The sequence below is a fragment of the Candoia aspera genome, chromosome 13 (assembly GCF_035149785.1).
Source record: "Candoia aspera isolate rCanAsp1 chromosome 13, rCanAsp1.hap2, whole genome shotgun sequence".
In the NCBI taxonomy this organism is placed as follows: domain Eukaryota; kingdom Metazoa; phylum Chordata; class Lepidosauria; order Squamata; family Boidae; genus Candoia; species Candoia aspera.
In genome coordinates, this window is record NC_086165.1 from 20,311,953 (window position 1) to 20,334,010 (window position 22,058).

Genomic DNA, 22,058 nt, shown 5'->3' on the forward strand with positions numbered 1-22,058 from the left:
GAGTTCAGTCCTTGTCTTTCTCCAGCGGCACTCTAGACGTCTCTTGATTAAATATTATCTCGTTTTTCTGGACTTGAAAAATGCTTTGGCCCTTTTTGCCTAGACAATGGTTCCTGCCTATCTCCATCAAGGTCATCTTCTTTACTCTCTACAAAAACCCAGTTAATTATCCCAAACAGATTAAACCTAGCCCCAGTTAAACCAATGGGGATAAACTGACCCAAGGGGGCTAAGTGTAGGCCCCAAAGATCTGGTCTTGTTTGGGGCTAAACTATCTTCCCATCATTATCACCGTAGTGCATGCATTTGGATATTAACTGCTTTCTCCTACATAAGATTGTCAGTTTTATTTTACAAAGTTTTTATTGTTATTATTTTCTTCTACTGTATAGTGTAAGCTTCCAAGAATCTGTGTATGATTGCAGTGGGCTACAAGTATGAGATGATGATAGACAGACAGACAGACAGGCAGACAGATAATCCCCCCCTCCATGGTTCTCTCTAGGAATTCAGTCACTGGCCATTTCATTTTCTCCTTGTCCCCACCCTACACTCAGGGGGGAGCAGCAGAAACATACAGAGTGAGTACAGCCTCCATTGTGTGCCCATCCTAATTTTTGTTTTTGTTTTTAAATCCCTTCCAGAGGGAAATAACTTTAAAGGCAGGAAGCAAGAAGAGAAATCGTGGCTGTCATGCAGCAGTTGGAAGGAATGAAATTCCAGTGGCCAGCTGACAGATTCCATCATCACAGATCAGGAGCTTTTGGCATATAATGATGAATAACCCTGGATCAGCTGTGTCACGCAGGTGGCACCTTGCCGTGGAAAGGAAACCATGGAAAGGTGGTTCACACAAGAGAAAAGAGAAAGTGAACAAGAACAGCTAGTGGAAAGGAAGAGATGCTGCCCAGCTTCACCCCAAAGGCAGGAACCCACCAGCCATGCAAGTCACAAGAACGTCTAATGAGAAGCAAGCAGGAATCCACAACTTCAGGTTTAATGGCATGCAAGATACTCATCGCATCCTTCGTCAGCCCTATGAGTAGACCAGATCTAGAAAGTGACTCCACAGGAAAGCTACAACTATGTAGTTAGACCAGCCTTTCTCTGCCTTTTGACCCGGAGGAACCCTTGAAACATTTTTCAGGCCTCGGGGAACCCCTGCACAGTCAGGCTCAAATAGAGGCCGGGAGTTGCCAAATTATTCTATTCGTTTCATGGGTAGGCCTGTATATCTGCATTAACAGTGTCCTTAAACTAAAAATAAAGCATGAAACTGACCTCTTTCATGTGAAGTTGCCCGGATTTGAAATAATTTTTTAATTAAATCGTGATCTCCCGGGGACCCCTAGTGACCTCTCACAGAACCCTGGGGTGCCACGGAGCCCTGATTGAGAAACCCGAGTTAGATAAACTTGCAAGTCTGATTGTATTTTACTCCCCTCCCCTCCCCCCCACCGGTATCCCATAATATAGCCAACCTGAGCCTCTTCCACATACTATCTCCCTTCCCAGGGCTTAAGGAAAGCTTCTGCCCTTGTTTCTGGAACGGCTTCTGAATATTCCCTTCAAGGCCATCTCCATGGAAGTCTACAGTTATTGACTCATTATGGACTTTTGCATCAATGTAGGCAAAACCCTCAGTACTGTAGCCTTTGTGCTAAGAAACTAGTCCTCATGCAGCCCTCATGCAGTCAGAGGTTGAGACCCCTGGTTTAAAGCATGTCCTACAGCTCACTTGCTCTCCCGCCATTTTGTTCTACATGATTCTGGACTCCCACTCTCTCCTCCCATTCGGGGAAAGGCAATCTGATTCTTGCAGAAATGTGGGACTGTTCCTACAGATCCTTGCCAGAGATGTCCCCACTTCTATTTTTGCTCTTGGACAGCTGTTGCCCATCCTAGGAAAACACTTCCCCAGATCTACATGTTGAGCCTTTAAAGGCCAGTTTGCATACCTTTCCAAACAACAAAGGTACACCCTCCCATCGGGGGAGATGGGCAGTAATATAAATTTAATAAATAATAAATAAACACAGGCACCCCCAGACATAGGGTGTCTCCAGAGAACGATAAAAAGGCAAGCTGGTGGCCACCACAGAGCAACTGAAGCTCTACCTGGCTACCATTTTGAGGGAGTGTGTGTGTGTGTGTGTATGCGTGCACGCATGTGTATATTTTCTCATCCATGTGTAGGGGGGAGGGGAACAATAACACAAGCAGTAGACAAGGACCACAAGACAGCGGTGGTGATAGATGTAGCGGTGCCAAGTGACAGCAGCATCAGGAAGAAAGAGTAGGAGAACCTGGAGAAGTACCAGGGCCTGAAGGAGGAACTGGAGAGGATGTGGAAAGGGAAGGCCAAAGTGGTCCCAGGGGTGGTAGGAGCACTCAGGGCTGTGACTCCCAAGCTGGGAGAGGGGCTCCAGCAGATCCCAGGGGCAACATCGGAGCTCTCCAAAGAGTGCAGTGCTAGGAACAGCTCAGATCCTGCGCAAGACCCTCAAACTCTGAGGCCGCTGGTGGAGGACCCAAGGCTGAGGAAGACACATACTACCCATAGGGATGAGAAGGGGATTTATTTTTTAAAATATATATTATTAAACATTTTTTATCAAGTTAAAAGATAAACACTATATATATATATATAAGAAGGATAGAAAAGAAAGAAAGATAAAGAAAAAAGTGTGGAAAACAATAGAAAGCAAGAAAAAAAGAAAAGAAAAGATACTTAAAGAAGCAACTTCTGATCTTTTTTACAGCTGTTATAAACACACTTGATACCATTTTCCCCTTCAAAATTACATAATGTAGTTCCTTCTCCCCATATACAGCCCTTTTTAATCTGTAAATCCAAAAACGGCCAGTTCACTTTTATCCGTTTTCAGCAAAAAGCCCATAAAGGGTTTCCAGTCATTTTTAAGAGGAGTTACTGCTCCTCCCCTAATCAGACAAATCAATTTAGGCATCTCTGCAAGTTCTACCCTCTTCACAGTCTACTCCTCCACTGTGGGTATTCCATCTTGACTTTTTTGACCATACCAAGCTCAACTCTGGTTCTGTTAATCTTAAAAGTTACAGAGGAGAAAGTGCTGCATTAACTACCCTCCCCTTGAAATCAGGGTGTGCCGTTGTCTCTTGTCAAGCAAAATGCATTCTTTAAAAGCTTTACAATGGAAAGCGGAAGTTGGTTTTGTTGGAAATAATAGACCCGAGTTATTACAAATCACATTAAATTGTGCAGAGACCAAGTATTCTCAATCACTGTAGAGCTCCTTTGGATTAGAAGGAGTCTGCCATTTGCGAGAGCGAATATGTTCCTGTGCAGTTATGTTTAAAGTTTTTTGTTATTATTACTGGGTTATTATAAAAAGAGTTTCGACTTACTAAGTCAATTTTTTATTTTAAAGCTTTAGCACAAATGTATTCACTATGCTCTGTAAGCCATAAATCATAACAGAATAAAAACTCTGCAGCTGGATTAAAATAAAATTATTCTTCCTGCTGGGAGGAAGATGCTGTGATAGCACAGAGGAGCAAACCGGTTTGATCTGGCCAGCCAGCACAATTCCCCAGTTAAGGGCACTTCTTCCATTCAAGAAAGCAGGGCCTCCAAGTTACATCCCAACCTCCAAATTTTAAAAACGATCCTTGAGGGAAAATATGTAGTAGCAACAAGTTTCACAAGGTCTGTTAACTTAATGCAAACTTTCCCTAACATCTCCACGTTGTAAATCTCACCACAGGGAACCGAACACAGCCGTAATTCAGGCAGGCAGAGAGCTGATGTCAGAAACGATGACAAGCCAAACTCAAGAGGTTTATGAAGAGAGAGAAAAACCTTGAGAAAAAAGGTGGAAAAAAGAGTTCTACAACTTGGCTCACTTTTCTCTGAGAATATCTTTACGGTAAGCAGGGTTGAGGGGACGAGGACCAAAAAATTATTTTCCTTGGCAAAAAGCCACAATAAAACACAGCTGGGGGCCTACCTCCAAGTGTATCTTGAGATGATCGATCTCAGAAGGAAGTTAAAAGATTATGAAATTCTGCCCACAATGACTTATAGCTTGTCATCCTCCCAATATCCAGTTTCAGACAGTTGTTATATTCCTGTCAAAATCATTATTTGCTTTCCCAGATAATACTTGATCTCACATTATATATATATATATATATTCATTCATTCATTCATTCATTCATTCAATTACAGCCCTGTGCAGAAAAGAACATCCTGCCCTTTTCTTCTACCAGTCCATGTCCAGTTTGCTGAACAAGGATCTGCTTTCCAGATTTGGGTAAAATTCTCCTAGGAGAAATGTGGGGTTTCTGCCCTTATCCAGTCAAGTGCCGTTCCCACACCCACATTTCCGTGCGGGTGAATGACTTTGCTTAAGCCATCTGCAGCCCCTTCGCTTCCATTACTTTCAGTCAATGCCCAGGGAAGTCCTCAGGAGGAAGACCATCGGACAACCAGAGAGCGTTGAGAAACACCTGCAGTAGCACCTTTAACAGACCATTAATACTTATTGGGTATGACTGCAATCAAAGCACTTTCATCTGAGGAGTCCATGCCTTACACATGCTCCTTGACCCCTGCCATCTTGGCTCATTTCAAGTAGCCAAAAGCGGTGGGCTGGGTGGATCCAGAGAGGGCAAAGTACCACCGTGGGTAGCCATGCCAGCTCTGAAGGAGTAAGAGGTCTATCCACCTCCAAGGAAACCATGCCTAGAGGCAGACTTTCTTGCCAACTACTACCTCATTACAAAAAACCCTTTGGGGACAAGGTGGTTAGAAGTGGTTTCTGCACAATTGCAGGAATTCTGGGGGGAGACCAATTATCTCAAACCTTTAAAAGACAGGTTCAGGCCTGACCTAGGGACAGAAGCAGCCATGGTCACCTTGGTAAATGATCTTTGAAGTAGGAATAACCTTGAGGAACAGGAGAAAGAGCCACAACCAAAATACCAGTCGGATAAAAGAAACCTGAGTCCAGGGCAGAAATGTAGTTTGAGAAAGCATCTCAGACTTGACCCTCCCTAGTTCTCAAGAAGGGGGAGGGGGAGGGGGAGGGGGAGGGGGAGGGGGGAAGTGCTCTCAGACTTGCAACATCCTGTTACTGTAACCTTCTAATAGAGGTAGTATTACCATTCATAACTTTGGTTTCCCAGTCTGGACTGTCTCAAAGAGCTGACAATCTCCTATGGGACCCTGTTGATTCAGCTTGATCTCTCAGTGACTTTTGATACTATCTGCCAGGGCATCCCCCCGAACTAGCTCTGCAAGCTGGGAGTCCTGTATTACAGAGGTTCTGTTCCTGCTTGTGGGAATGATCTCAGAGATTCATCCTGGGTGACTTGGCCTGTACATCCTGGCAACTTGCCTATGGAATACCAACAGAGACTCTTTTGCACCCTATGCTATGTAGCATTTACGTTTTGCTGCAGGGGCAGTTTTGGGGCTATGCATCATCAATATGCTATCAGCAGTTCCACTTCTCTATAGCATCTGTCTCTAGAAAGCTGTGCAGCTTCTGAACCAACACTGGTCTGGATGCAGTGAGGTGGATGAAGGTCAATAAATGGATTCCCAAGAAGATGGAGGAGACCTTGGGGGGGGGGTATTTCCCAGGTGCAGGAATAGGAGAAAATGCTTGTTCTTGAGGGGCCCCTGCAAAAAGAACAGGCACGTATGTTCACTGGAGACTCCGGTGACCAGAAGTCCCTCTTTTTTTTTTTTTAATCCGTTCAATCGTGTCTGATTCTCAGAGACCACCTGGACAAGTCCCTGCAGTTTTCTTGGCAAAATTTCAGAAGCGGTTTGCCATTGCCTCCTTCCCGGGGCTGAGAGAGAGGGACTGGCCCAAGGTCACCCAGCTGGCTTCGTGCCCAAGGCAGGACTAGAACTCATGGTCTCCCAGTTTCTAGCCTGACGCCTTAACCCAGTGTTTCTCAACCCTGGGAACTTTAAGATGTGTGGACTTCAACTCCCAGAATTCCCCAGCCAGCATGGCTGGCCAGGGAATTCTGGGAGTTGAAATCCACACATCTTAAAGTTCCCAGGGTTGAGAAACACTGACTTAACCATTACACCACACCAGCCCTCAGAAGTCCCTTTAGTCAGCTACCATTAGAATGCCAACTATTATGCTCTTTCTTGGGCAGGGAAAGCATAGCTACATTGGTCACCTCACACACCACTCTTAATATGCTCCATGTGAGCTACCATTGAGTCCAACCTGGAAGCTGTAGCTGGTGCAGGATGAAGCAACCAGCGTGCCGAATGGGGTGGTTGTCCATACATGTGTTCTACCTGTGTCGAAGCACCAGCATCAGCAGTCCTTTAGCTATCAAGCCAGCTTCAAGGTTTGGTTTAAGATGCGTACAGCCCTAAACAACTTTGGACCAGATTATCTGTGGTCTTTGCTGTTTCAGATCAGGTCTGATTATGAGGGGAGGCCTTCCTGAAAACATTGAGAACCACAGAAGGCCATCTCACAGTCCCTTCCCTGTGGTGACCCCTGTGTTCTGACACCCTCCCTGATCTTTGTGCTATGTCTCCTGCTAAATCTTTTAGGCACCTGCCAAAGACCTCTGTCTTGACCCAGGCCTTTCCTGTAGACACCTTGGATGAATGCATGTGGGTCCCACTTTGGTTTTGTTCCTTCTCCACACTTTTTTTTTAACCTTGTATGGTTTTGATGTTGTTTTTCATTTCATGTGCTTCCAAATTTTATATTTTGTAAACCACTTCAAGAGGTTTTGGTATAAGCAATAGTATAAAACTATATTAAAGAAAGCAACAACAACCAGATTTATAACAGGAATGTCCCTGCTGCTCTCTGTAAATCAGTAGAGGGTGGAAAAAGGGGATTTGGAAGGAAGGCTGGACAAGCAGGCATCCATCAGCTCAGGGGACAGGGCCTTGAAAGCAGCCTCTGGGATTTATTTTTAATGTATTTATTATCAGTGCATTTGTCAGATTAATACCTATGCCTTTCTCCAAGAGTCTGAGGTAGGTTACCTGTGAATTTCCCTTTATTTTAGCCCCACAGCTGCAATGCTGGGGTGGTGGGGGAGGTTGGATGGAGAGAGAAGCTTGGCCCATAACCATCTTCTGAGTTCCAGGTGGACGTCAACCTGGGTCTCCTAGTCCAACATTTAACCACTGACTCGCAACATCACACTGCCTTTAGGGGTTATGCTACTTTTGAACATGGAAGCCTCATGCAACATTAATCAATAGGCATTGATCAGATTAGACAGTTCTTGGAGGTTTCTGAAAGTCCACGAAACTAAACCAATACTGTACTATTGGCTTTTCCGGTGTGCAAAAAAGGCTGTTTCAGCTTCCTTCCCACTTACAAAATTAACATTTAGCCATTAAAAAAAAAAGGCTCCAGCAACCTTACATTTGGAAAACTAGCATCAAGTTGTCAAAAGCATCCCCGGTATGTCAAATCCTGAGTTCCAACAGACCTTTGACTGGCCTAACGCTGACCTTCTCCCACTTCTTCTAGGTAGTTAGAAAGCCAATCACCCCAAATCAAAATGCAACTGATAAAAACGTTTAATGCTTTGCTTCAAGGCTGTGGGAGGTTCAGAAAAATAAATCCTAGGATATGTCAAAGCATAAATAATGGGCATAAGCCTCTCTTTGCTATTTTACTGTATATAACCCACTAAAGAGTCGCTATCCAGAAATAGCTTTTGCTTTTTAAATAAACCAAGCTATTTTTAAGCCTGTAAAATATGATTTCAAAGGAACTATTTTCATGGAAATTAATTAGCTTGCTTAGGTTTTTAATTACAGCTCTGTGATATGGGCAGGCTAATTATCCAATAATCCTATTTCTCACAAGCAAAGAAGATTAATAAAGAATGTCCCCACCCCCAAATCTCTCACTCATCCTCTATTACAATATTACACTTAGCTTTAATTTCTTAAAAAGAACTCTATTCACCTTCCTCTCGTTCGGCGTTCAAGATTGTTCTCCAAATGCCTAAAAATACACGAGTCTTAAAGATGCAATCTTGTCCATCCCCAAACAGTCTTTTTTATTCTGAGTATATTAAGACCAAAAGGGGTTTGGAAAGCACAGGGGCGGTGTGGTCCACTCCAAATTTCCACACCACTTCCTGCACACGATGAAACCACTCCGTGATACAATCAGAAGGACCTTCACAAAGCTTTGTTTTTATTCTGAAAACTAGGTTCGGTTAAAAAACCGCTGGTGAAAAGAAAAGATGTAACAATCCTTCAGTTAAACTAAAATTAAAGTCAATTAAATTAAAACCATTATTATAAATTATTTGAAAATCATCCACAATTAATGGGACAGGAAACAGCTACGGAATTTTCCCACACCGAATCTATCTTTCTGCTCTTGCAGCAAAGAAAATCCTTTCTTTTCAAGATGACACTGTTCACAACACCTTGGTGAATCTCCTAAAGAAAGAAGGAAGAATACTTTTTCTTTCAAAAATCACTCTGCATTCATAGTTGTATTCTTCAGCAGCGGAGAGCAAATACTTGTGCAATTAAAAGAAAAAGGTTAGCGCAGGGTTTCTTAAACAGGGTTCTGTGGCACCCCAGGGTTCCGCGAGAGGTCACCAGGGGTTCCCTGGAAGATCACGATTTATTTAAAAAAATATTTCAAATTCAGGCAACTTCACATTAAAGAGGTAAGTTTCATTCTTTATTTTTACTTTAATAGCACTTTTAATGCATAGAGACAGGCCTGCCCATGAATCGAAGATAATAATTTGGTAACTTCTGGCCTATCTTTGAGCCTGAATGTGCAGGGGTTCCCCAAGGCATGAAAGACATTTCAAGGGTTCCTCCAGGGTCAAAAGGTTGAGAAAGGCTGGGTTAGACCATCTTCTATCACTTCATGTCTGGTATGAGGGTATAATGCCCCGATGGTCCCGAGCACTTGGTTCCACTTACCTATTTCAGTCTAGTGTTTCCGGGCCTTTCAAGAACATGGCCATCCTATGATGATCAAGAGAAGGAAAAAAGTATATGAAACATCATTTAAAACAAACTATTTTAAATAAAACCACTGAAAATAAATGCCAGGTTCAAACTAGCCACCAATAGTAAATGTGGTGGGCTTAAGGATGCATGGACTGGTGTCAATCCAATTTGCTGTAAGTTCCTCTGGATTTTTCAGTCCAACTTTTTCCTTCTCTGGACTTTTAATTTGGAAAAAAAAAGTCTGAAATCGGGAGGGTTGGATTTACGTTTGAAAATGTACTAAGTGGCCCGTAATCTTGGCTCTTTCTTTTATGAGCAAATGTATCCTACAGGCTCACAGCAGATGTGGCTGCATCTTTCAAGAACATCTTGGAGTGGCCATGTTGCTATGAGCAGTTTTACTCTTGGGGCAAAAAAGGAGCCAAGGATTTTGGTCACCTCATACATTTTCAGAAGTAACCCAGCTATCTTCTTCTTCTTCAGAAAAAGGTTAATCTTGGAATAATCAAATTATGATATAGTTAGAAGGGATCATAAAGGTAGACCTTTCCAAATTAAATGTCTCTGCTGGACAGAGACTCAACCTGGGTGACTTAGAACAAATGAAAATGAACCAAAGGTTTTTCTAGAATTCCAAATTCTCCATTCAGCGCCCTCCTTGAATGCTTAGGAACTTGGGGTTTATTATGTGTTTGTTGGTTTGTCATATTTCTCTACCGCCCATCTCACACACAACAACTCTAATCTGAAGTCTCCACAGCCATAACTTTCCACCTTGCCCCAAGTAGAATGAGGTGCAAAGAATAAAACGGTGTCATCACGCTCCCTCATTAAATTTCATGCCATGATGAAAAGATCTCCTGCACACTTAAAAAAAAAAAGTTATTCAATTTGATAAAAGAGAATTGCTTTTGAACTCCCTAATTTGTGAAAAGGAGGCCAAGACGTGCGTGCGCGCGTGCGATGGTCCTGTCTTTCATTGCCCAATCCCCTTTCCTGCTGTCTGCCTCCCGCCTGGCTTTCCACGCTGCTATGGAATCATCCTGGGGTGTTTTCTCATTGGGAGATACAGGCCGCCTGAGAAGCTCTGGAGAAACATGTCATGGAAAACACCCCGTCTCCTGCATCGCCTCCAGCAAGAAAATAAACAACAACAAACAACAACACCCCCCAAATTTCTCAATCAACCTAGAACAGAAAGCATCTGAGATGCTGCAAGTCAGATTTTGGTGCCGCATGAAGTAGCCTAGTTTTTTCACTTTTGCCATGACAACATTTATTTTGGACTTACTACAGATAGTCCTCGCTTAACAACCATTTGTTTAGTGATTTTTCAGACTTACAACGGTGCTGAAAAAACCAACATGCAACCAGTCCTCACACTTACATCCACTGCAGCGTCCCCATGGTCACACGATCATGATTTGGAGGCTTGGCAACTGGTTCGCATTTATGACCATCACAGCGTCCCATGGTCACGTGATTGCCATTTTCCCCCTTCCCAGCCAGCTTCTGGTAAGCAAAATCAGTGGGCTTACCAACCCATTCGCTTAACAACCATGTGGTTCGCTTAACACCTGCGGTGATTCGCTTAACTACTGCTGCAAAAAAGGTTGTAAAATCAGGTCAGATTTGCTTAATGACCGCTTCGCTTAGCAACCAAAGTCCCAATTGTGGTCATGAAGTGAGGACTACCTGTAATTCCTCTGCACATGGAGAAGCTCAAGAACATAGAAAACCAGGCAGTCAGCTTTGATCTGCATTGGTAGCTGCAGATGGGGGTATCAGCAATATTTGATAAAGGCAGCTCCAGAGTAGAGGTCAATAAGGCCCAAACTGGGACAGGGGCAGGGGAGAATCGTTACCCGATCCATAAATGATTACATGGTGTCACTCCCCTTCAATGCCATTTGCAGAATTTCATTTCCAAAGGTGAGGGGAAAAATCCATTCACATTTGACTGCACAAAATGGACTGCCCTTGGCTGGAGGGTGGTGGTGGTGGTGAAAGAGCTGTCCAGCCGAAGGAGCACAATCCAACCATCGCAACACCTGGCCACATCCCTGGGCAGAATTACCCCTGGGCAGAGGAGAAACCTGTCCATTCTACTATCAGCATTTCATAAATGTTTCGGGTAACTTACATCTGATTTTTTAACCTGTGAGACCACAAGGGTCTGCAGAGAGAAGATGCCTTGAAGGACTGATAAAAGATGCTACGGCAATCTTTGGTTTCCTCTTTGATGTGATTTCTCTTTCGAAAGAAAGAAGACGGGAGATGAAAAACGGCCCAAAGGTCTCAAATGGAAGATGGCATCTGAACATTCCCCCCTGCCCCACCCCCAAATCTTGCTGGTTGAAGCAGCACATAAACCTGAGCAGTAAATAATACGTCAAGAACGCGGCAGAGTAACTGCATGGCCAAAGTACTGCCCGGCGCTGTAGCTGAGCAAGGCTCTTTTCCAAAATATTGAGGATCTCCCTGCTGAAAACATATTTCTAGTCCCCAGGAAGGACAAGAGAAAGGCATTAGCCTTCTTCCCTCTTACACGATCTCTACTGGAACCCTAATTCAAAGAGCAAGGCTCTGAGAGCTCTGATTTAGTAATACTTATTAGCAGGGAAGTTAAAGCCACAGCACAAGGATTCCAGTGAGTGCTTCCTCGCTTAAATAAAAAACCTATATATATATATATATATATATATATATATATATATATATATATATATATAGCAGTATATGCAAATTAAGTCAGCAGAATTCTAGCCTGTTTGCTCAGATTTTTCTGGTACAAAGGAAAGGAGGGGCGTCTCTTTTGTGAAGGCAGAGCAGCCTGCATCTGTTGACTGCTGCTAGACCTCTTATCGGTGTGAGAACTTTTTTCTCACAAAAGGAAGAATTTCTGTACAATGAGAGTTATTACAGTTTCATAAGTCCTCCCTTAACGACCATTCGTTTAATGATAGCTCGGACTTACAACGGTGCTGAAAAACCCAGCTTGTGACTGGTCCTCACACTTACGACCATCGCAGAGTCCCCATGGTCAAGTCATCGCAATCTGGCAACTAGTTCGCATTGAAGACTGTTGCAGCATCCCATGGCCATGTAATCACCATTGTCAACCTTCCTGCCTGGCTTCTGGAAAGCAAAATCAATGGGGAACAACATGATTCACTTAACAACCACATGGTTCGCTTAACACTCGTGGTGATTCACCTAATGACCATTGCAAAAAAGGTCATAAAATTGGGTCAGATTCGCTTAATGACCACTTCATTAACCAAAATTCCAGTCCCAATTGTGGTCATTAAGCGAGGAGTATCTGTAACTGAAACTTGGAAAAAGAGACTAAGGAAAGGAGGAAGGCTTTAGATCTCATGTGAAAGCAATCCTCTGATACAAAGATTACAAAGAGAAACTGGACATACCAGGGTTCCATCTACAGTATGTAACACAGCTTTTCAGCCATCTTCTCCTGCCTGCAACTTACACCGGTGAAAGCAAAAGGCGGATTGTGATGCAACGGGATCAACACGACAGAAATCTCCAGCCAAGGATTCAAGACCTTTGCAGTCAACTCAGCTGCCTTCCCCGTCCAATTGGCTGTGCCACAGTGGCTCCCCTGCAGATGACCAAGAGGTGGCACTGCTGATACTGACTCAGGACTGCGTGGAGGGCAGAATGATCCCAAAAAATTCCACCTGAGAATACCGTGGACAGTCAAGAAAACAAACCAATGGATCATCAAACAAATCAACCCAGAGTTCTCACTCGAGGCACAAATGACCAGGCTCAAACGATCCTACTTTGGACACATTAGGCGACGACCCGGCTCTCTGGAGAAGGCTCTGATGCTGGGAAAGGTGGAAGGAAAGGGAAGAAGAGGACGACCAGCAGCCAGGTGGAGGGCCTCAGTCACAGTGGTGATGGGGGCACCACTGGGAGACCTGAAGGACCAGGTTAGGGACAGATCGTCATGGAGAAGCTCTATCTATGTGGTCACTAGGAGTCAAAAATGACTTGATGGCACATAATCAATCAATCAGTCAATCAGTCAATCAATCAATCCTTGAGCCCCAGAGTAAGACACTCAACCCTCCATAGAAAACTAAACTGACTTCGAACTGTGTATTTTTCATGCTTACTGGTTTCCAAAGCAAGCAAGCCCTAAAATGTGCTGGAAGTAAGCAACTAACAGGTTAATTACTATTAACCTACAAAGGGGGCAGGAGAGAGAGGCGTTTAAAACACCCGAGTCTCTATAAATTCTTTTTCTGGTCCTACACATTTACTTGCCATCTGTCAATTGTAACTGTTAGAAGTGAAAGAGTCTGTTCCCTCACAGCTATATTTATTGTTATTGTGTTATTACAGGAAAAAAAAATTCAATCTCCTAAGTAAACTTTCAATTTACAGCTTCAGCATATCTCTCTTCCCTGTAAATACACACACACGCACACGCACAGTATATATATAAAAAGAGTAAAATCATAAAGGAATGAAAACCTGGCAGCAGCAAGCTGAGAAACTGCCCATGTTCTATGTTCTTCAGCTGCAGCAAAAGCAAAGACTGTTTACCCCCATGACCACAACCAGGAATTGTATAACATCAATCAGATCACCATGCCTGAACACAGCTTTCTGTACTTCTTACATGGGAACAAATGTGCTTCCCCGAAGGTGTAAAAAAGAGGAAAACACACACCTCTTCTAATCCATAAAAAAGGGCAGAATTACAAGCTCAGCAGCATATGAATCATTCTCATCAAAACAGGCCGAGCACTTGTTTTTATATTTCTTCTCCCAAGCGGATATAAGAAACAAAGAAAAATAAAGTGATTCAATCACTGGGAAAACCTTGAGCACCAGTTTACAAGATGCATTTCTGCTGTCCTAGGATAAAAATGCCATGTTCAAAATTAAATCCCTCCCTGGCTTTCTGATCCCTTTTCATTTGAGGGTGATGTCAAGATCCCAGCCTGCCTGAGCGATTGAAAGAAGCCAAGTCCCATCGCCATCAGCTCGGCAGAAGCTGTTTCTGCAATGTTGCAGATCCAATGATGGCAACAAGGCATCTGTTCTGCAGGTTGGGACAACTCCAACATGGAAGGGCTGAAATGCTTCTTCAGGCATCAGATCTCCAGCCCAAATCCTTCATCCCCAGAGAAAACCTACCCCATCCCCATCATCCATCCACCGTGGAAGAGTCCTGTACTGTATGGGTCCCATCCAATGGGACTCAAATGCATAACACTCTCCATTTCTTCTTCATGCTTGGCACAAGAAGAGTTACCCAACAGACAGATGCAACCAGTTATGACTCTCAGAAAAATAAGACTGCTTCGGCATCCTCCAGGTGTGCAGAACTACAACTCCCAGGATTCCCACCCAGTGAGGCCTCACTGCCATGGGGTACTGCAGTGAGGGGACCTGCACCAAAAAGATGGAAGACTGAGCTAACGTTTGCCCAGTCGAACACTGAATGTATTTATTAGATTTCTACGAGTCACCAGCCTGGAAAGACTCAATTTTTTTTTAAAAAAAGCAAGTTTTCCCAACTGCCTTGAAAGCCAGATCAGTTGTCTCTGCACTTCCAGTTACATTCCAGTGAGAAACAACCATCACTTCAACCCAAGCCCACCTGTGCAATTCACATCAAAATGCTCCTCATAAAGATACTTTATTGGTGAAAGAAAAAACTGGGTTTGGATTCAACATTTACTCTTGAGAAAACCAAATATCCCTACTTGCAGATCACAGAATCCTAGACCCAACCCCCTACTCAATCAGTAACTCCAAATTACCTTCCAACAACCTAGTTTAAAAGAACTGTGATTATATATATGAGCTCAAACACACCTTTTTAGATTAATAGCCAATGTAAGAGGTCACTATTAGTCTTTTCTGCTCTTAAAGACACCCAGAACTATTTTAAGAAAGGCTTTGTTTGTTCTTTCAGAATATCTCTGAAATGCTTGCTTGCTGCAGAGGAAAAGATGATAGCCATTTACGGGGCTGAAAGATTAGGTCAGCTCAGATGGAAACATCCAAGTAACTCACAGCAAAACTGCAATACTTTCCAGAGTGAGAATGGAGCAGCATAAAATGTGAAGGATCTGCCTGAGGTCACCCAGGAGTTTCAAAGGTCTCCTGTGACCAACACTAACGGACTTAAAGCAACTTTAAGCCAGTTCTCTCCCCCAGAAGTATTGGCAAAACAAACTGGGCAAAACTACTTAAAATGCATTGTTCTCTTCACTAAGTAGAAGCCCACCACAATAATTGCATCAGAATTGATTGGTTTTCAAATGTCCACTTCAATTAATTTATTATAAATACTTACAGAACAATTTCAGACAGGATCCATTGCACTGAAGATTAAGTGTCATTTACATACAATACGTGGAAGGATGGAAGGAAGTCCAATTTAGAGAGTCTGAAAGCTGATTAAGATGGTACAAACCCAGTTCCAGACTGTTATTGTCATGAGTAAGGATGGCGAGCAGGGGGCTCCCATCCAGACTGTTAAGCGCATGCATAGCACTGAGGAATTGGGCAGCCATTCAAAGAGACACAGATCGGGACCGCCTTAACCTTTGGGGTTTATATGGCTGGGTTTTCCCACGCTTCTTCAGTTTGTTAGGATTCCTGTTATGTACTAGCAATAAAGCATTAGAGACCAGTTCCTTGTCTCAGCGTGTTTCCTGGTTGTTAGGACAGTTATTCTGCCTTTTCCAACGTAACACCTTCCTGATGGGTTGCACTACAGTTCCCATCCCTGCCACTGATGGTGCTGGGAGATTATAGGAGTTGACATCTAACATATCTTTTGGGGGAGTTGGGCGGTAACAAAATTTGAATAATAATATCTGGAATGCATCAACTTGACTAAACTGTTGCAGGTACTTACCACTTAATAAGTGTGATGACAAACAACTTTGCCAAGTATAATTAATATGTGCATGATTTACATGTAGCTGAAAATATCCAAGTGAGCAAGATTTGTACGTTATGATGTCTCAAACAGCCAAGAATCTGTTCCTTTTTCAAACAGAAACACAAGAACTCTGCTGGATCAGATCACCGTTCTGTCTCACCCACTGCGCTGGCTGGCAGATGCCAGGGGAAAGCTCACAGCATCTTCCCAATCACATTCCCAAGGAATAGCTATTGATGCAGTCCCATCATTTGGGAACATTACTGCCATCATGGCTAAGTAGCTACAGACTGACTAATTCATGGAGGTCTGGGCTAATGCTCTTTGAAAGTTGTGACCATAATATCAAATTGGCTTTTCCTCAGCAGGATGCCCTTCAAATGGACTGACCCACTCAACCATCTGGCTAGTGATAACAATTGCAGTCCAGCAATTCTAGACTACCTGCAACATAATCCTGCTTTACATATCTACCCACTGAACCCAAAACAGAATATTATACGTCTCAAGTTTTATTGGGGGTGGGGGGGGGTTCACTACAACTAAGTCCAAGAACACTTGCTGTGCTATGCAATACTCTCATAAACCTTCAAAAGTCTCCCCCTACATTTTTAGAGCTCCATGTGTGTGCCAAACCCAGGGGGTTCCCATGCTTGTCCGTTCCCCAATTCCTCCCTGCAAAGAGACAAGAGGAGGTGAAAACAAGCCACTTGGTGTTATTCGTGTGGTTGAATGGCACTCAGCAATCTGCTCTCAATTATATGGCTATATAGCCCCACCAGGAGTACCAAAACTCACTATTGAAAAGTTTTTTTAAAAAGACCTGTTTTAGTCTCATCACAGGCATGCAAGTTTATTATTTTTCTTGTTTGTATGCAGGAAACTGTGATGTGCAAAATCTTCTCTGTTAGGTGCATAAAAGAACTGCTGTGCTATTGAGTGAAAAGCTTTGCCCAATGCAGGACTTGCTAATAACTATTTCTATCAGGAGGAGACATTCCCCTCATCTGCATCTGGTTTTGTTCTCCGGCATTTGCTTGCAAACCAAAGACAGAGAAAGGCTAACCTGGGTTGTTCTGAGTAAAGAATTAAACAGCACACAATTCAAGCATGGCACCTGCAGCTGAAAGAACGGTTGGCATGCAGGGAAAATGCATTTTTAAAAAAGTCTTTCAGTTGCATGGTTGTGATGAGTGATATCATGCGGAACTAGGGCCGCAATATTTGTCCTTTGGGGGGGGGCTGTGTGAAATTGCTGGGGTGGGTTGTGATTCCAAATAGGCATATTAACCCTACTAAAGGCTTAGCAGACTAGAGTAGGACTTAACTTGCTTGAAAGTTTGAACATTGTACCCCGAATTTCAGCTGTAAAATCAGATGCCAAAAATAGGGCTGGGAGATGTTTATGGGTTGCATGTAAGTCCCAAAGGCTCTGTGGGCACAGGAGATCAGTGCTGGTCCTTGCAGAGCCATGCAAATCCCCTTTAAATACCGCCCCCACCCTCACCAGCCTTGGCTTTTGCAGCCCTATTTAAGGAGCTGCATTTCAACCCTTGTGATACAGAATGGAGAAGGCAAGATAATTAAGGTGTGCAAGCAATGTGCGTGACCTGGTTAACCTGGAGAGAAATTAAAATGGACGCAGGAAGCAGAGAGAAAGGAAGAGGAGGGGTGGGACTGCCAAAGCCTTTTACCCCTTCACCGCTTCTGCGGGTAATTCCCCCCTGGGCACAAATACTGCTGCAGTTAGATAATACTAGAAACACTGAAAGTATGGCAAAAGACGAGATTTGAAGATCAGTCCCAAATCATCAACCAATGTAGATCTCTCACGAGGGGTGATAGGTTTTGCCCAGCCAAGGTAGGTCTTTTCAGGTTGCACTGGGGAGCCCCAGCAAATAAGGAAACAACCTACAGTGTATCCCTCAGCCCTTCGATCTCCAGATCTACCGGAGTTTCTCAGTGACCATCCCAGAACTCACGGTAGCAAGCTGATTAATACAGTCTCCCTCTCCAGCCTGTAGTGGATACAGCTCCATCTTGGCAGTCACCATTCAGTGAACGGATCGAGAATAAAAGTAATCAACGATTCCTCCCTTGGCGTTTCCCGGCTGTTTTTTCTGGAGCGGCTCCCCTCTTTTCAGCGCAAAGCTGCAAGAAGCCCAATCCAGGTTTGCAGATGTGACCGCCTGCATCTCCCTGCCAAAGGCTGGCCCACTCACAGCTCTATCAGCTACCTCAACCGTCAGCACACTCTCATTAATCACTGCTAATTAACTCCATTGATTCTCACGGCCGGGAATACCAGCACATGTGAGTGCTGAGCAGCAATTCTGTTTTGTACAAGAATGCAGTGGCAAAAGAGATTTAGGGAAACTGGTGCTTTGCTGGTCCCGTAGAAGGAGGGGACCCAAACTGGGGATGGGGTCTGCTAAGCCTGTTTTGGAAGGATGAGTTGTGACTTCTTCTGCTTCAAATAAGGCTTTCATCCAATAGAAGAGAGGCTCTGTAGCTCAGGGTTGAACTGTGGAGCCCTCGGTGCTCTCTGAGCTTGGTGGTTGGCTTGCAGATGTTTCATGACCCAACCAGGTAACATCATCAGGATGATGATGATGATGATGATGGCACTGATTATGTTACCTAGTTGGGTAATGGAACATCTGCAAGCCAACCACCAAGCTCAGAGAGCACCAAGAACTTCACAAGGCTTTCATTGCAAGAAGACAACTCACTTTATATCTATGGATTTACACATTGTGCTAAACCCTGGCCTGTTTAACTGCAGCTTATTGACTGAGTTCACATCTTATGCTGCCTCATAAAGCATGACTTACAAACCACAATGGGGGGAATCAGCCAACGTGCAAGCCAAGCCTTATTACAGTTTAGCACAATGCATCTGAACCCAGCAAATCTCAAAATTAGAAACCCAGGAAGTCTGTATCAGTCAACCGTAGGGCCCTTTCCAACTGTATAGGGCGGGGGGAGGGGGGTACCCTTCCACTGTTGTGTGGTTGAGGGTCATAATACCTCCGGATGGTCCACTGAAGGTCCTGCAGCAGCTTAGCAGTGGGTGAGTCAAATTTTGGGGCACCCTTTTTCTTCTCTCTCTTTCCTTCTTTCACTTTCAATTCTTTTTCCCATACTGCAGGCTGCCCAGAAAGGAACAAGAACTCTTCCAGAGACCCAGACCGATCCTCCTACAGAGAGTTACAGAAATTACCCCCAAAAGCAGCCTCATCCCACAAGATTCAAAAATAAAAACAAAATTAGAAAGGGTAAGTTAAATGAGAGTCCCTGCAGTCTGGAAGCCTAAGTTTCAGAAGAACAAATTTTGACCCAGATGAGTCCCAGAGGTTTAGCCCAGAGGCTTCAGACCAGCTTTGCCTTTCATCCCTGAACAAGGAGACCCATTCTCCCCAGGCAGAGAACGCAGAGAAAAGTCTGGGAGGCCCTGCTGCACTTGGCAAAGGCCAAACGGCAGCTCATGGCGATCGGCAAAGGCTGCCGAGATCAAAGCCACTCATTTGGGAAGGCAACATTCACTTTTCTGTCCTCGCATTTCCTGCCTCCCATCTTTGGAGAGCACAATAGACAAATCAGCCTTTTCACCGGGAGCTGAGGTTGCCCCAGCCAAGCGCATTTTAATATGCAGCCACTGAATATCAGCTGATCCTGCCTGCTAGAGATGGTGGCTGAAAAGGAACAGGTTTGCAGGGAAAGATTGGTGGGGAAGAAGAGAGCGGGGGCAGGGGGGACCCTAATCGGAGCAAACTCGTGAACCAGGATACAGTTTTGGCAACTTTTCCCCAAGCAGTTGCATGGTGGTGTATGATTCTATGGAAATCCGCATTTTTGTGCAGTCTTCCACCCACCACATGTGGGTTTTTTGTATTCTTTTTTTTAATCGGCCAATTTCATGGCTAAAGTGAAAGAAGTACATGTTATGAAGAATAACTGAGTTTTGGTTCATGGATTGTTCAGAAATGCAAAAATGAAATGCCAGACGGCTCAAGGAGAACAAACGATATCTTCAACTTAAAAAAAAAACAACAGGTAGGGGTGGAGAAATTCAGCAAACTACACACCAGTCAGTTTGGTATCTGAGAAGATTCAAGAGCAGATCATAAAGAAATTGGTCCATCAGCACCTTGAAAACAATGCAGTAATTGCCAGAAGTCAGTATGGATTTGTCAAGAATAAATGTTGCCAGGTTAAACTTACTTCATTTTTTGACAGGGTAACTGCCTTAATAGACTGTGGGAATGCTGTACCTGTAATATAGCTTGACTTCCACAAAGCATTTGACAAAAGCATCCCATGACAAGTAAGCTAGTTAAGTGTGGGCTGGACAGCATAGCAATTAAGCAGATACAGAGCTGGCTTGAAAATTATGCTCAAAGAATGCTCATTGATCGTTTCTCATCAAATGTGACAGAAGTAACATTGGGCTATTTATTTTTCAATATTTTCCTTAATGATTTGGATGAAGGAGTTTACAGATTGTTCATTAAACTTACAGATGTTGCAAAATTGTATGGTATAGCCAGTACCTTGAAGACAGAAATAAATTTCAAAATGATTGTGATAGGCAGAAGACTAGCAGGGCGCATCCATGAACACCAACTAGCAGTCAGAAGACACGATGAAAACTCCTTAATCTCACAACACCTAGACAGACTCAACCACAGTTTCAGCTGGGAAACTGTGAGCATCCTAAACCAAGCCAAATCCAAGCCGCCAGAGAATTCCTGGAAGCCTGGCACTCAGACAAAGCAGCCATCAACAGACACATAGAGGTGAACAACATTTACACACCATTCAAAAGAGACAATAGAAAAGCCAAAAGACCAGTACACTCCCTTGCCAGCAATCAACACCCAGATATGCAAAAATCAACACTAGGATTAACACCAGATGAACCATCAAACAGCACAATACACCCTAATCAAGGAACTATTAACTCAGGCAATCAACCAAGCAGCAAACAACAGCCCAATCAAGGAACTCCCAAGGAGAGAACAACACCCCACCAACACAAGCAGGGCAAGCCACGGTATATAAACTGAGAGCAAGGCTCACTCCCTCTTTGCACTGAAGATGTTGCCCAGTCTGGCAATCTGCAAGAAAACAACAAGGCTCAGAGAGCACCCAGGACTCCACAGTTCAACCCTGAGCTACAAATATTCACTTTAATTGATTGTGATAAGTTGGGAAAATGGGGTGATAGTAACAGAATTAAATTCTGGGTGAAGTTCTTGACATAGGAAATTAAACTCAAATGCAGAAGCATAAGATGGGTGATATTTGGCTTGATACTTGAGAAAAACATCTTGGAATAATAGTTGATTGCAAACTGAGTATGAGCCAGCAGTGAGATGTGACTGCATAAAAAAAGATAAATGCAGGTTTAAGCTGCATTAATAAAAGTATCATGGGAAGTAATGGTTCCATTTGATTCTGTTCAGGCAGATCCCACCTTAAATATTGGGCATCATACTTTGAGAACGTTTCAGAGAAACTGGAATTAGTTCAGAGAAGGACAGTGAAGATTACCAGGAGACTAAGACTGATGGGGTGGAACTACCAGCAGGCCACATAGCAGACATACAGACCAGCCACAAGTACCTTGGTATCCCACAGACACATGGGAACCACAATGAGGAGGCAAGGAAGACAGCAACATCCAAGTACTACCAAAGGATAAGACAGCTCCTGAAAAGCCAGCTCAATGGGAAGAACAAGATACATGTCATCAACATGCATGCCCTGCCAGTCACCAGATACCCTGCCAGTATAGTGAACTGGCCAAAGGAGGACATGGAGGCTGCCAATATGAAGACCCGGAAGCTCTTCACAATGTACAGAGGCTTCCGCCCCAAGTCCAACACCCAGAGATTGTACACCAGGTGGAAAGAGGGCAGGCGGGGTCTGGTGATTGTCAAAGCCACTGCCCTGGATGAGACCCAGAGCATCCAGGAGTACATCAGTAAGATGGCACCTAAAGATGAGCTGTTGAGAGAATGCCTAAGGTGGCAGAAAACATGGAAGGAAGATCAAGCAGAAGAAGTGCCATGGCAAGACAAGACCCTGCATGGGATGTACCATTGACAGATAGCTGAGGTGACTGATCTTCGGAAATCC